Here is a 15,302-nt window from a genome sequence, read left to right as displayed (position 1 = left end):
GAGCTTTAGCAAAAAAAAAATCAAAGGCTCTGTTTTTATGGCCCAGGTTTGTATCAGGTAGAAAGAAAATGAACCCTGTAATTCCCGTGTCACATGTCACAGTACCCATGGGAATGGATGCTGCCTCTTATCTTTTCTCCTACTACTTTCTTGTGTTGGTCATGCAGAATCAAAGCATCAGACTAAGAGCTGCTTCGTTTGGGTGAGATTTCTAATTGCTCAATGTTATAAAGCTTGTTCTTACACCTAGTAGAACCAGGGTGCTTACAAGCTCTTTTTAAGCATACAATTCCCCTCAAACTCGTCCCTCCAGAAGGACAAGATGTAGGGATTCCAAAAAGGAATTTCACTTGGCTTTTATATTTTACTAATGAGATTTTGATCCTATTAAATTAATCAGAGGAAATTATTATTGCAGTGAAAGTAGTCCTTTACCTTTAATTTATTCATTGCTGCTTGTTTTACCATTGAATTTCATACCTTTTTCTTTTTACTTCTGGCTCCTGTTTATTTTTTAAATGATCTCTTTTCTTTCACCAAGAAAGTTTCTTTTTCTTCATGCTTTTTGGTCACTGAATCAATTCAAAATTTAATCTCCTGGTCCTAGTGAGAGGTCATTTGTGGACTGTATTTTTATTTTTTTCACTCTGACAAATGGTGGAGTCACCAAACAGTTAGTACCAAGCAGAACCCTATAAAACCATGTAATATCAGAGCTGAGGGATCTGTCTTAGATTCAGCAGCAGATAGAAATCACAGGCTGAAGTGGGTACGCTCCCTGGCCATTGCCTCGTCCTCCAGAGGCAGCTTGGAGGGACAAATACGAATTATGACACAGCTACTGAATCATAATTTTAAGCCAAGCATACCAAAATAAATGAAAATGGATTTGAAATAATTTGCATATGCTGTGCAGAGCTGTGGTACTTTCTTTAGCCATCTGTCTTATATCTGCCTTCTTTTGCAAGTAAGGTTCCCAAAACCTGCCAACAGGGCACAAGGGGTGGTTTTGAGAGTCTGTACTAACAATCTGGTGTGGTTAGCTCTATGCAGAGATAAGGAGCCAAAGACACACAGGCCTCTGCTGAAAAGGTCAGGCCCTAAATGTTTGCTCCATCATGGACTTAAAAGATTTAGCTCAAGATTCTTAACTAGAAGTATTTTGCTTTACAGAAATGCATACATCTAAAGGCTGGTATAAATAAAATTAACTGGTGCTTTCACAAGTGGAGGTAGGGCCTAGAGGACCACACCAGTCAAACAACTTTAGGGCTAGAAGATGGGGAGACACCCATGGTGAAACTTCAAATGCTACGAGGAGCGTAATTCCCATCCAAACTTTAAGACATCTAGCCTTTCTGCTTTAAAAGAAGAAACAGTGCTATTGCCTAAAGTATGCTAAATAGTGCAGCCCCTTGTTTCTGTGTTTTAACAGGACAATGGACAACTCACGTACTCAAAGAATGTGTCTTTGGAGGAACATTGTCAGTTATTAGGACACCCAATGAGCTTGCAGGGCTTGCTCTCAACCGTTCTCAGATCTAGACTATTCTCAGTCTGTTCCTAAAATAGAAAAAATCCACACAGTAAAAAAAAAAAAAAAAAAAAAAAAGCCAAAGTTAAGGCACTTCCTTAGACATTCTGCTGATGGAGAGTGCAGAGCGCCCTCAAATTCTTCACTATTTGTGAATTTCACTAACAGCACAATGTCATTTTTTCTCAACTTCAGTGGTTGCGCTGATTCTGACACACCAGGAAAATGTATCTGTTTCAATTTGGTATTTAACAAGGTGCACAGATGGTGTTAAAAAGCAGGTAGAAGTGGTTAATCACCTGTGAATTTTAGGCATTTTTCAGCTGTCTGTAGAGGACTTTAGAAGTGCATTTTCTGCATGGATTTCTCCAGAATGATTTGCATTTTTGTGGTTGTTTTCAAATCAATCACCCCAAAGGGTTTGCGGCTCTTGTCATTCCAAAGCTATGAAGACCTACCCATGTCCACATTCCTAGCGCAACGAATGATTTGGGACCCGAATCCTGTGGTATTCAGTATTCGTGTTCAGGCATATCTGTACCTCGCTGCACCCTGAATTGTTTCATTTTACTGACACCATCTGTTTCTTGTGCCTAAACCAATTTGTATTCCATTTCAGGAGTTGTCTCCTATGCTCTGCTTTCTGACCTTGTAAATCGATCTCCTGTACAGTCTGTAACAAATACTTTCCTGAAATCTGGATGAATTATGTCAACGATTTTGTCTTTATCAATTCAGCAGTGCATTGAAATGACCCTAATACATTTGTCATACATGATCTTCTTTTAACAGAACTATGCAGCTTTCCCCTTACTAAATCACATCTCTAACTGAATTGTAATCTTCTCTGTAATAAATGTTTCCATTATCTTGCTCACTACTAAAGCCAATCTTACAAGTCTGTGTTTCCTTGGGTATTCCCAGTGTCTCTTTCTGACAGCTACAGAAGCCACTCAATAGTGAAGTGCATTTCAGGTAAATATCATCAATATGCTCTGTAAAAGAAAAAACTAGTAAAACATACTCCTGGTGTTCAATAATAGTTTCAGAAATTCTCTGAAATGAATGGAGAATAAAGGGGGATTTCTTTATTGCTGGCAGTTAGTGGCATTGATGGATCATGGCATAACCATTCACAGTATGGCCAAATAATTTCACTGTATAGAATTTTATATAGCTACAGCTAAAATTCAATGAACTGATTCAGGAGGTTCAATATAAACTATAACAATAAGTTAAGCCCTTAAATTGATTTGATATTTTAAAATGATAGGGAGCAGCAAGACGCTTGCTCATGTCATCTTCCTTCACAGATGTAACTTTAACTGGAACTGTAAATCCAAAGCAGGATAGTGAGGGATAGGGGTATATAATGTGTGATTTAAGACCCATCCTGGAAATCAGCGAGGATTTGAGTACACCAACTCTAAAGCATAATCGGAGCATTGTAAGGGTCCCTCCAGAAAGTTAGGAGCATATATTTTTTTTAGAAGAATAAAGATAAATTTCATATCGTAAGAGGCTATTTTTGAAGAGTGCCAGGCAAGATGAGAAAAGAAAATGACTGTGAAAGCAGCAGCAGAGCAGCAGAGCCATAGATAACCACTCATCCTACTATCCTCTCAAGATACGAGCTGGGATGATTTCTATCAACAACTTCCAAATATAACATTATTCAGCTCTCATTATGTTGTCAATCTAATTTGAATGCAAGTTATTCAGAGCACATGGCTGTTTTGCCTTTGTGTTTGCCTGTAAAGCGCTGCACACCCCAAGCCAGGAAAAAAGAGAAAATTCTTGGATTAGAGGAGATAACGTCCTCACCAAAAGTCCTGTGTGGAAATGCTTGCTTTGTAAAAACCTGTGAAACCTGCCCCTGCTGCACCACACAGAGCAATTCTTCTCTAAAAGAAGCAGCAGTCATTGCAGCTTATTCTAAACTAACCCTGGACAGCCTCGCCATGGAGGAGGGATGTGAGAAACTCCTGCCAGCTTACATTAGGTTTTGGAAAACAGAACCCTCCTGAGCTCCCAAGATTTGGCTTTGGCTCATCACTGTAAGTTCACAGAGCTCTCAGTGTTGAACAAGCCCCACGTTTGAGATGAAATCATGAATTCACACTGAAGTGATATAGAATGTTTTTCAATGAAAGGCCTGAGTTTCAATCCTTCATTTTAAGATAGAAATTATAAAAGTTTTCACACGCTATGGCATGATCACATTAGAATTGATATTCGTAGAGATAACCCACAAGTAACGCAAATAATACTATTTCACTAGGGCTGAGCCTAATATACTCACTGTGACTGAAATAATAACCCATTACATGCTGACAAGCCCATCTTCCTTCCCTTAACTCTAAATAAAAACAAGAAAATTTAACTGCAGACAATTATACTCAGAGCCCGAGGATGTGCATCTACCTGCCCTTTCTTAACCCACTGGGTAATCTTCTAATTTACACCCTCCCTTTCCTTTTTTCCCCTTTCTTTATGATAAATCTACTTTAACTTTCCCTATTCTCATTGTGTTGGTTCTTTTTTCCTGTATTATATTTTCTTCTTGTTCCTGCCTTTTTGGTACAGGGTACACACATTTAATAGCACGTGAAGAAATGAGAACCAACAGTCTTAAAACCCCACATGAAATCAAGCCACAAAAATCACATCCCAGTATAGATTTCAGGACCACGGTCTTGATCAGAGAGAATTTTTCTTCCATAAATAAAGCTGTTAAAGGTGACCTCAAGTCACTGCACCAAGCCTGTATGAATTTAAGAAACATTTGGACTGTGCACTAAGTCACATGGTCTAAACTTTTGGGTAGACCTGTGCAGTGCAAGGAGTTGGACTTGATGATCCTTATGGGTCCCTTCCAACTTGGAATATTCTATGATTCTGTGATTCTCATATTAGGGTGCAACTTTCCAACTCACCTCCTGAAACGTCTGAGGTGCTTGGAGCAAAGTTTTTCATTTGGCTGCACCTGTTGCTGTATGAAATTGAAAGGTCTGCAAATATAGTTTATTTGGAGAGCGTGAATAAGTTTGATTGATCCTAGAGCTCTTCTGGTATAGAGGCTTACCAATGTGTGCTTTCCAGGAAAACAGTTGACTGTTCAATGCTACCACCATAACGGCTAGCAAAATTCACAACAAAACTAACAACACTTTGCACTGAGCTTTGGCCTTAAACAATAAGTGAAGCTGAACTGTGAGACAGAATACTTACCATAATTCTATTGGTGAATATATGTGAGTATTCAGATACTGAAAAAATCCACAAATATAGTCCGGTAGAGAAATAAATAATAATAATAAAGTTTCAGTGAGACCTTCAGAAAGGTTTTTGCCTGGTCACTTGAACCTTGGATTTGGACACATCTAAATTACCAGCATAATGAGAGTGAATTATGATGTTTTGTCTGAAACAGAACAGCTTTCAGTCTACAACAGACATGCTCTGCATCTCACAGGGGATGCATACTTCCATAGGAGAGGAATTCAAATTCAGCCCATATCTGCATTAGCCATATTGGTACCCAGGTACCTTACCTTGCTTATCTGTCTTTAGAGGTCTTTGTTCAGCAAGAAAGCGTCACTTTAGTCTTTCTGACGACTGTTACGTTGTTTACGATCCTACTCAGGCTGCTGTTGAAAATGCTTTTTTCCTCTTCCCAGTGGGAGAGTACAACATGCTGTTACTGTTTACAGCAAATAGACTAGCATGACTATGCAAGCTAAGGAGGAGCAATATATGTACTGCTTTATCTGCTGTGATATTTTCACAGCAACTTAAATATGTGCATTTTTAAAATAGTTTTGGTATCAAAATGCATCATTTTGTAAAGGAAAAATAAAAAGCTCAAAATGAATTTGTGGAAAGTATCATGAAAAACATAACTTGAAAATAGGACCTGCTGTTACTAACTTCTTAAGAATTGGCCTAATTTTAGTGACCTCTTAGAGGAACATAATACTAGCTAGTATAATAGAGGTAGTATATTTGTACCACAAAATAAATAAATCTATTAAAAAGCTACAGATTAGTGCAAGTAGAAAGACTGTAAGTGGCATTCTGGACAAATTATTTTCAACCTCAATTGCACTGATGCAACTCAGTCTGTGAGCCAATTGACAAAGAAGTGGTCCAACCTCTAAGGAACAGACAGACTTGCAGACCTCAAAATTCATCACTGAGACTCATAGCAGGAGGCTGCTCTTTGAAATCACATGTAAATGTGTAAAGCCGACACGGTGCTTTTTGTCCTGTGCCTAGAACTCTGCCCATTTCATCATCTCTGAATATATATGTATGTGAATTAAAACATGTTGCTCCTCTTTGAAATAAGAAAAACTTGTTAATGTGTCAAAAGGACTTTTGTACCCATCATAAAATCATAAGAAAATTTGAGGCTAAAGGGACCTCTGGAGGTCACTTGTTCCAACACCTTTCTCAAAGCAGGGCAAACGTCAAAGCTAGCTCCAGTCATCGAGGCTTGGTGCAGCGAACTTCTGAATATCGCCAATGACAGAGATCCCACAACCTCCCTGAGTGACGTGATGCAATGTTTGACCACACAGACTGATAAGAATTTCCTTTTTGTTATCTAACCAGACTGTACATTACAGCAACTTGTGTCTCTTGCCGCCTGCCCTTCTGCTATGCAATACTTGAAATTAGAAGAAAAATTGTTCTCTGTCCCATCTAACTCTACACAGACCTACAAACATTACAAAGCAGGGAGAATGAAGATATCTTCTGCTTATTACAGTTCCTTTTTGCGTGTTGTCCTAAATTAAATTATAGGGTCAGTTCTCCATTATCAGAAGGAAATGACTGGATTAAATGGTTTCTAGTGGTGCATCACATTGGTATTGAAACCTAGGTCTTCAGCACCCAGACCTGAGTAGATACCATGTTCAACCTACTTTATCACCCAGAGTTTTGTACGCTGAAGCGCATGAGCTCGAGGCAACTTTCACAGCTTTAGTGCAGAAGAATTTGTCCTGTGCTCGCTAGAGGGAGCCTATGTGGTCCTAGTAATGCCGGCTTTGGCAGCAAGAAATAAACAGCTCTAAAGGCAGATAGCAAGAGCTTTGCTCTTCTCCCAACTTGGTTTAAGATTACCACAGGTACTCTTAGTCCCCCTTTTACTTTTCTGGCTCCGGGGACTCTATAGCTGCAGTTAGGGAAGGAGACTTCTGAAGTATTATCTTCAGAGATTCTTGCATTTATACAAAGAAGGCTGTACGTCAGGTACAAACATGGTCAGCTGTGCTCTGGTCAGAACAGTGCTGACCGAGGCCAAACAGCATAAACACTGTCTAGGTGTTCACTTAAACATCGCCCTGACCAGGAGGACACTGCAGCGTTAACGTGCTCAGACAGTTCTCTGACTGGGACTGAGGACCCAAGTCCCACTCTAAGTGGTAATGAGGAGATGACCTCCTCTTCAGGCTCCGACCTCACACTGGCTAGAGGGGAAGAGCTCAGCCCTCTGGTGGAGATACAGATTCACCACACAAGCAATTAGGACAGACTTCAAATCCATCGTACCACTGGTGCAGTGCGCATATTAATCCCGTTAACTAGGAGGAGGTGCAGGATATACGTGGTCAAATACAGATCGCAGCAGAGGTGGCTTGAGTGCCATGGGGTCATCCCCACACGGGGCAGCCTGTACACCTACCACAAGGAACAAAACTGGGAGAGCAAAATAAACTGGAGCTTCCTTGAGGGCTTGGGCTTGCCAGCAGTGCAAAAGCCTACCTTTAGTGCCATTAGCTCTAGATTTCGCTCATTTGCTTGGGCTCTTGCTACGCTTCCCTTTCCTGTTCGAAGAGGCTTGTTTAATTTTGCTAACGACTCTGAATGAAGATAAGGCCCGTGTGTGTAATAACAGACTAAAATTAAACTTCAAACAAATTATCTGTTAGGATTTAGGAGAATCTTATCTGGGGAGGAATTAATCCTCGCTGCTTGTTTTGGGGCTTTAGCAGGCCACTGGGGATTTGAAAGAGAACACTTTCTCAGCCTGGCGCATACACAACATGTACATAATTCTCTGGATATGCTAAAAAAAACTAAAACCCCAAAAAGATACCTCAGCGTCTGAAGCGTAGCCCAAACTGATTGCAAACCAAATGCAGCTGCTGTACATCATCAGCTGTCACTGTCAGAGCCCTGGTCTCCTTGTGACTAATGGCCCTGCTTCCTTCATCACTGCTTATCGGGATAATTCTGTGAGCTGTCTCTGAAGCCCCCATGCTCCACGCTGCGTGGTTTGGAAATCAGCCATCACGCCGTCCCGGTGATGCGAGGTTGCTCTGTGAGGAGGAGGATGCTCAGTCCAGCCTATTAATCAAATTAGCAGAGCAGGGGCAGGGAGCACCCCTGGGGTTCATTTTGCTGAAAAATGCCAGCATGGCTCCGAGAGTTTGGGAACGGGACCAGACCTGGGGCTGGCAGAGACTGGAGCAAGGTCAGCCCCATCTCAGTGCCACCACCTCATGGTGGTTTGAGGGTTTTAGTTCCAGGAACGATTTCAGACTAACTGTTTAGTTCTGCTTGGCTGACCTAGAAGGAATTCCCCTGGCAAGCAAAGACAGCAAGACTTCTGGAAACGCCTCCTTGCCTCTTACCATAGAGATACTTCAAATTTCCATCAGAGATAAATTCCTGATGGATTTCTTTCATCATTTTTCCCTTCCTTCCATTTTTTTGTTCTTTCAGCTTAGCTGCCCACACCAGCTGGAGGGTGAAAGAGCAGCAGGAAGAGGGAAAAGGAGAGAAACAGGGGAGCTTTAATAGTCAGGAGGAGATAAATAGGTGCTCTTTGGAAGCATAAACTAGACTGATAGTCAGGAAAATCACATGGGAAAAAATCTCTAATGTTTACTAAATTTCATGGGATTTTGAAGTATATTTTCCTGGCAGTTCTGAGGGCATAGAGTGTGCTGGCTTCAGGGTAAAAAGCCCTCTAAGGAATGCCTAAGAGTATGTGAACAGAAACTCCCTGGAAACACTGTGTCAAGTTTCCATTATCCCCAACCATACAATGGGATAAGATGCAAATTTTAGGTGGAAATACTAGATACCTGAGCTCCACAGGCATTTCCACTGAACCCACTGTGTATTGCACTACTCTCCTGGGGGTATTTAAATGCATTGCCTTGCTATCAGGTGGTTAAGGTTCAGGGATCTTTAAGCTACCTAAGGAGTAATAGGATGGGCTCAGTCTTCTTCCCGAGACTCCAGAAAACCGGACGTACCCAGGGGAGGCAAGTCACTTCTTGGCCTCCCATAATGATGCAGTTTATCAAGAGTTTAAGCAGATGAACATTCAGTGAAGCTCACTCTGCTCTGCTCCCTCCTCAGCCAGCAGCACCTCTCCCTGCAGAGGTACAGGCCTGTCATTGCTCAACCCATCTCCGGCCGTGGACTGCATCACGGAGAGGAGCCAGGAAGGCTCAGTGAAACCTCTGGTCTTCCTGCTTGGAAACCACCTCTGTGTGCCAGGACAGGGCTCTTTTCCCCCCTGGGCTACTCACGATCCCATGTCACTTACCATAAATGTCAGGAATTGAGGATAGGTGGACTGTGTAATGAAAGATCCTTGAAATATCCTTTTCATACCAAAGAGAGTCAGAAGCAAAAGGGAGGACTTCTTCACTGCTTTGTGAGTGTGAAACCACCATACCACTCTCTCACTCCTACTCCTCAAAGGAAGAGGGGTAGAATATAAAATGGAAAAAGACTCACCAATCACCATCACAGGCAAAACAGGCTCAGTGTAAGGAGATTAATATAATTTACTGCCTATTAATAACAGGCTAGACCAAACTAAAAATGCCAGTGATGGGTCCTTCTGGAGCAGCTGGAGCTGGCTCTGATCTGACATGGGGCAGGTGCTGGGCTCTGCTCACAGGGCACCCCTGAAACCCCCTGCTAACAAAACCTTCCCACATAAACCCCATATACCTCTAAAGCTTCTGGCAAGGACAATAAATGTATAGCCCATGAAGCACCAAAGCACATCTTCAGTGAAGCACAGTGCAGTGATCCCCAGCCCAAAAAACCTGCACAAAGTGACCCAAGCATCTAGCCACCCAGAAAGGGTGCATTTGTGCAGTACTTTGCCTCCAACACCTAACCCTGTCAGAAGACCAACCCTCTCTGCCCGTCCATCCATTCCTCCTAGTCCCCAGCAGTGCCACAATCACACCAATTGAATGTAGTGCTCTTCGAGTTTCTATTATCTTACCTAGCCACCTGCTAAAAAGTAAACCAAACAGAACAGATGAAGTCATTCCTTCTTACTGTTTCTTGTAAGACACCAAAGGACCTGCTGGTACTCACTACCTGCATGGTCTTTCTTGGTAGGCAATCAAGCAGGATGAGGCAGAGCTCCCCAGAGGTGTGAGGTCTGCTTCCAGTTCCATGGGCAGAGGCCACCTCTGAGCAATCTCTAGTCCATGCAGAAGGAGTATGTTATCTTGGCAATACTTCAAAAGTCTTCTGACCTGAAGAAGAAGACCAAAGACATGAAGTTAAGTAGCCTGGTATGCTGAACACATGGTATAAGAGATCTTTTTGCTTCTCTTGAATTTCCATCTATGTCTCCCACACAGCTCTTGACAATAAGTGTCGTATATTTTATTGTAATAGATATTACCAGCAAAAGGCAAATATATTTTCAAAGGATTGAATTTGTTGCCATGGGAGACAATGCAAATAATTTGGGGTTAAATACAAAGACAAAAGAAAGCTCTTTTGTTAAAGTAAATACAATCTCATTGTTTAGTATTCAGTTTTAGAAGGTTCATGAATATCCTTGTTTTCCGTAACCTTGCACACAATTGAAAAGATATTTCATTTGCTCCTACTTTTTGCCATTTCCTTAGATATTCTATTTCCTTGCATCTGCTGAAACTGAGATGTTTCTTCTGTGCTTGACAAACCATCAACATCTGCACGTGAAAGATTTCAGACAGAAGAAACACACGCACAAAAAGAAACCTTTAGTATTCATTTTGATTTTCAATCACTTGTGTAATAGGATGTGTCCAACAGCAGATTTTTCTGAAAATATATTTAAACTGAGAGAATTCAGATTTGATTTGTTAACACTAGAGAACAAATTCAGGGAGATAAGTAGTTTGTCTTGCTCAGAAACTGCCTCACACTGGAGCTGTATATTCCTCACGAGGAGAGCACCTGTAGTGCTCCTGTAGTATTCAGGGTCCTGTCTGGCCTCCTACACAAAATGGTTTGTAACTCTATGCTGTGCTTTGGTATCTTGGTGATAATAATTATGAGTTTTTACCAAATAAGGGAAGGAAAGCCCCCAAACACATCCCTATGGATTGAAGCAAGACTCTCCCCAGTCTCTCTTGCTGAATTGTATAATACAGGTACTTCTGACTGAAACTAGTTTTATAGAAAGAAGCTGCAGAAGAAATTGCCCCCCATTGTGTCTTCTCCATGCAGAATAGCTACTTCTGTCCCCATTTTTTGTTGCTTGGAGTAATTCAAAGACTCTGCTTGTAACACTCCACATTTTGCCAAAAGATCTACACGCCCTTGGATGCTGCCTGTGCCTGACAACCACGCAACATTTCCAAGGCACGAAGGGGTCTGCTTGCCTACTCGTATTTCAAAGTGTAGGTTCTGGGGAGCCCCAGGACTGGGATATCAGAGCCTGTCTCTCCTTAGGATAGGGGAGGGTTGAGATTTCTTACCTCCCAGGCTCTTACAAATAAGAGAGGGCTCAATAAGCATTCACCTTAATCCACTCTTGGGGAGACCCTGGGGAGAACTCATGACCTACTTCAGATGAGAGGGATTATAGATGACCATTTAGTCATATGACTCTAGAAAATTTTACATAATTTACCTCAGTGTCACAGTACTCACGGATAACTGCAGAGAGCTGGTCTTCTTGGGTTGAAAGGGAAGATCCCAAGCTAGTTAGTGTAGACAAACAAAAGTGAAGAACAGGGAATAAACCTACGGATGGACCTGAGTTGTTTTAGTAAAGACCAACGTAATGCCTTAGGCTGCATGTTGGGAGCAGTAGGAATGACTCACTCTCTTCCCTAAAATATACCACTGTGTAGGGCACGCAGCAGACATTAGCTCCCAGTTATTCCAGAAGTTAGTGTGCTGTGCCAACTCATTACTTCCTAAATAGCTTCAGTGTCAGTGCTAAGTGGTGCCTTAACTGACTGCTGACTACAAGGTCACCAAGCTAAGTCTATACTTAGGAACACTTTGTCACTGCAAATGACATGGAAGTGATTTCATCTGTACACATCTTGAGGAGGATAAGAGGAGTGGAGAATTAAATAGCCTTAGAATGACTGGATTTTCGGTACCAGGGGTTATAAGCAGCATATTTCTTCTTCACTCTCTTCCCATAGGAAGGGCTTAAACATAAGGAAAAAGTAAACACCAGGCCACACGTCTGTGCTGTGCGGGTGACGGAGCCCCGGCACAGGCTGCCCAGAGGCCGTGGGGCCTCCTCCTTGAAGACCTTCCGAGGCCGCCTGGACATGGTGCTGGGCAGGCTGCTCTGGGTGGCCCTGTGTGAGCAGGGGTTGGGGCAGGTGGGCCCAGAGGGCCCTGCCAGCCTCAACCATCCTGTGATTCTGTGACTTCTTCCATTTTGGCTCAGGTCATGTTCTGACAGCCTTTCTGTTACCTGAATACACCATCTTCTGCTCCTTCCTATCTCAGGCCTGACTAACATGGGCAGAATTGAAAAGAGGCTAGAACACACAATTAATATTTAGCTCTCCAAGCAGAAGTTGGAGAAGAAGTCTCAGAAAAGCAGATGCGAAAGCCTACAACAAGAAATGGAGTAACAGCTAAAAAGGTGAACATTCCTGCAGTATTTCCTGAGGAACCTATCATGCCTCTACTGATGACTGCAGCAAACGTGCAGCATTTCTCACTGCAGAGGTCTTGTTTTGCATCACTCTTTATGGTCTGCATAGTTCAAGTGTATTCTTCCCTCCCTGTGCTCACTAAAGAGGATCTCACCAGAAGGCACAGTGCCTTCTCAGATGAAAAAAAAAAAAGAAAAAAAGAAAAAAAGAAAAAAAAAAAGTACTATTCTACTTGGCAGCCTTCAGCTTTCAGCATCTTCATGAACTCCCAAATTCAACCCCTACAGCTGTTAATACACCACCAAGTAACCTATTTCCATCTGCACCCCTGCTCCTTGGAACTAAATCTGACTATCCTAAAGCTCCAGACATTCTAGAAACTCTTTCTGCAACCAAGTAACATCATAGATACCACCAGTACCATGTTAAACCCCCAGTCACATTTGCTAAAGTGATTCTGAGTAGAGCAGGATGCTGAAGTCAATGACATTTAAAAAGATATTTTTTTTCTTCCTTACTTTCATGGATGGGTAGCTTAGCATTTCCCACCACCCCCCTTCTATGGGGAAGCTCCTCTTTTCAGTGAGAAGAGAGGGGCCAGGAACTGCCTGATGCCAAGCTACGAGAACTGCCTTGTTCTCTGCCCACCATGCCGAAGGGCCAGGATTTGCATCAGTTGAATCTCACTGATAATCCATTGGAAGTATGAAAAGGCAAATGATCCCCATCCAACCTGCAGATGTTGATAGGAGTCTCCCTACAACAGTGAAGGTAAATATCTCAGTTGTCCTTTAAGTGAAAAAGGCTTATGGTTCTTAAAGTCTAATGATTCAGACATAATAATCTCCCAGCTATTAGAAAGACAGGAACAAATAAGTTCAGGGCAAAGAGGAAAGAAATAAAATTGAAAAGAGATAAACTCTCTATTACCTTCCATTGTACCCCCAAATCTGTCTTGATTCATACCTTAGACAAGTAAGGGAACCAATCGCTATTTGTTACTAGCACAGCAGCACGAGATCAGGAAGCGTGTCTGCACACACATGCTCCATTTCACCCCAGGGTGGCCAGAAGGTGTCCAAGTGCTGGTTAGTTCCATTAGTTCCACTTCGTTCTCCTGACTCAGGTCAGGTACATCCTTAAGGCACATCAGGAGAAGCCAAGCAGGCGCTGGCAGGAGTTCTAGTCTCTTGCCCACTGTGAAATACCTTAGTGAATAGTAGCCCCACCAAACCTCCCCGTTATCCCTACAAACAGGTTTTCCTGTGCCATTGTTTCTCTTTACCTCTCTGCTAGCAAAAGAGTCTGGAGGATTGAGTCCAGTGGTGCTCATGAATGGCAGCCCTAGGGGAGAAGGAGGCTCCTGCCCAGGGACGTAGGCTCCCAGTGCCCTGGAACAGGCTCACTCAGGCACATTGGCCCCCTGCACCTCCACACCTGCACTGCACACAAGTTGGACCAGAGTTCAGCAGACATGAGTAGAGCTCTCTCTACACAGTCATGACCCAGAACTTCCTCATCATCAAGGTCACTTTCCAGACCAAAAAAAAAAAAAAAGAACTTTCCACCCCCATTCACACACCTATTTTCAGCCAGCAGCATGCTGGCTCACCCAGCCTATGTTGAGATGGGGAAGGGGATCTGCCTAGGCTCACAGAGACCTGGCATTGTGGGATTTTGCAGGACAAACTTGGAACAGGAGGCTTCATTTCTTAAAAATTATAAAAATCAGGTGGTAGCGTTGGAGGCAGATGCAGTAAGTTGGTGGGGAGTAACTGCAGGACTCTGTAGTTACTCACTTCATTAAGTCTTAATTGTAATGATTTCAAGGTGCAACCCCAGCACCATAATCAGATCCTGAGGTGACAGAGGCTCAGATAATTGTAATGAGCCTTCCTCCAGGATGAAGGTCCTGCGGTGCTCTCCCCAGACACTAATGATACAAAACAGAGCCAGAAAATGCTACCAGCAGGAACCAAGAGAAGCTGGGGATCCAAGGAGACCCCCGGGCTATGGAGTTTAGAAACAAATTCTAGGCAGATGCCATTAACCAGATTTGCTGACTTAACTTCTATTTCCCCATGCTATTTCTGGCTTGCTCTCAGAAGCACCCCATGTAAATCTCCACCATCAGGACCTCATTGGCACTTCACTTTCTATAAACCTCTGGCAAAACCATTTTCCATTTCTTGCTGGTGGGAGCAGAAGGGAAAGAAATGGGAGAGGGGCGTAATCAACATGCAGAGAGCAGTGCTGCTCCCTCCTCCCACATGCCAGCTCTGGCTCCACACTGACCCCACCAGCCCTGGGTGATGAGTACTTTCTCGACCCACTGACCTTTCATTCACTGGACTGAAATGAAGGAATAATTGTCCGGGCACACCTGCAGCTGGAGGATGAATCATCTCCAAGGGGACTGCTGAGTCAGAAGAACTGAAACAGCCACTGAAGCTAGAAAATGAGCGCTCTTGTACAATCCTGCCCTAATGTCCAAGCAGGAAATAGAAATGGACTTTGGAATAAAAGTCAACAATTGCAACTGGACAAAAATGGAAGCAACGCTACCAGAAGCCCTTCATTCTGGTGATGTCATGGTTCCCAAATGCCCTTCAGAAATGCAAATTGCCTACAATGTAATAAAAAGGGCATTTTCTAGAGTGTGCAGAGCTTGCATAGTTTAATTAAGCATAAACTAGGGTGACTCTGAAAGGGAAAATGATGTGGATTGCATTCTGAGTGACCTTGGAAGTGCACTTAGATACTTTCTCTACACAGCAATTAAGTAAATTCACACTTCACATTCTGTCATCCCTATCCCTTTCCTTTATTTAGAAACATATTTTTTGCTCTCCCTGATTCCCTGATCTCATATTGAT

This window comes from Oxyura jamaicensis, chromosome 4 (genome assembly GCF_011077185.1).
Source record: "Oxyura jamaicensis isolate SHBP4307 breed ruddy duck chromosome 4, BPBGC_Ojam_1.0, whole genome shotgun sequence".
Classification (NCBI taxonomy): Eukaryota; Metazoa; Chordata; class Aves; order Anseriformes; family Anatidae; genus Oxyura; species Oxyura jamaicensis.
The sequence above is the reverse complement of the archived record's forward strand: the minus strand, read 5'-3'. Positions refer to the sequence as shown.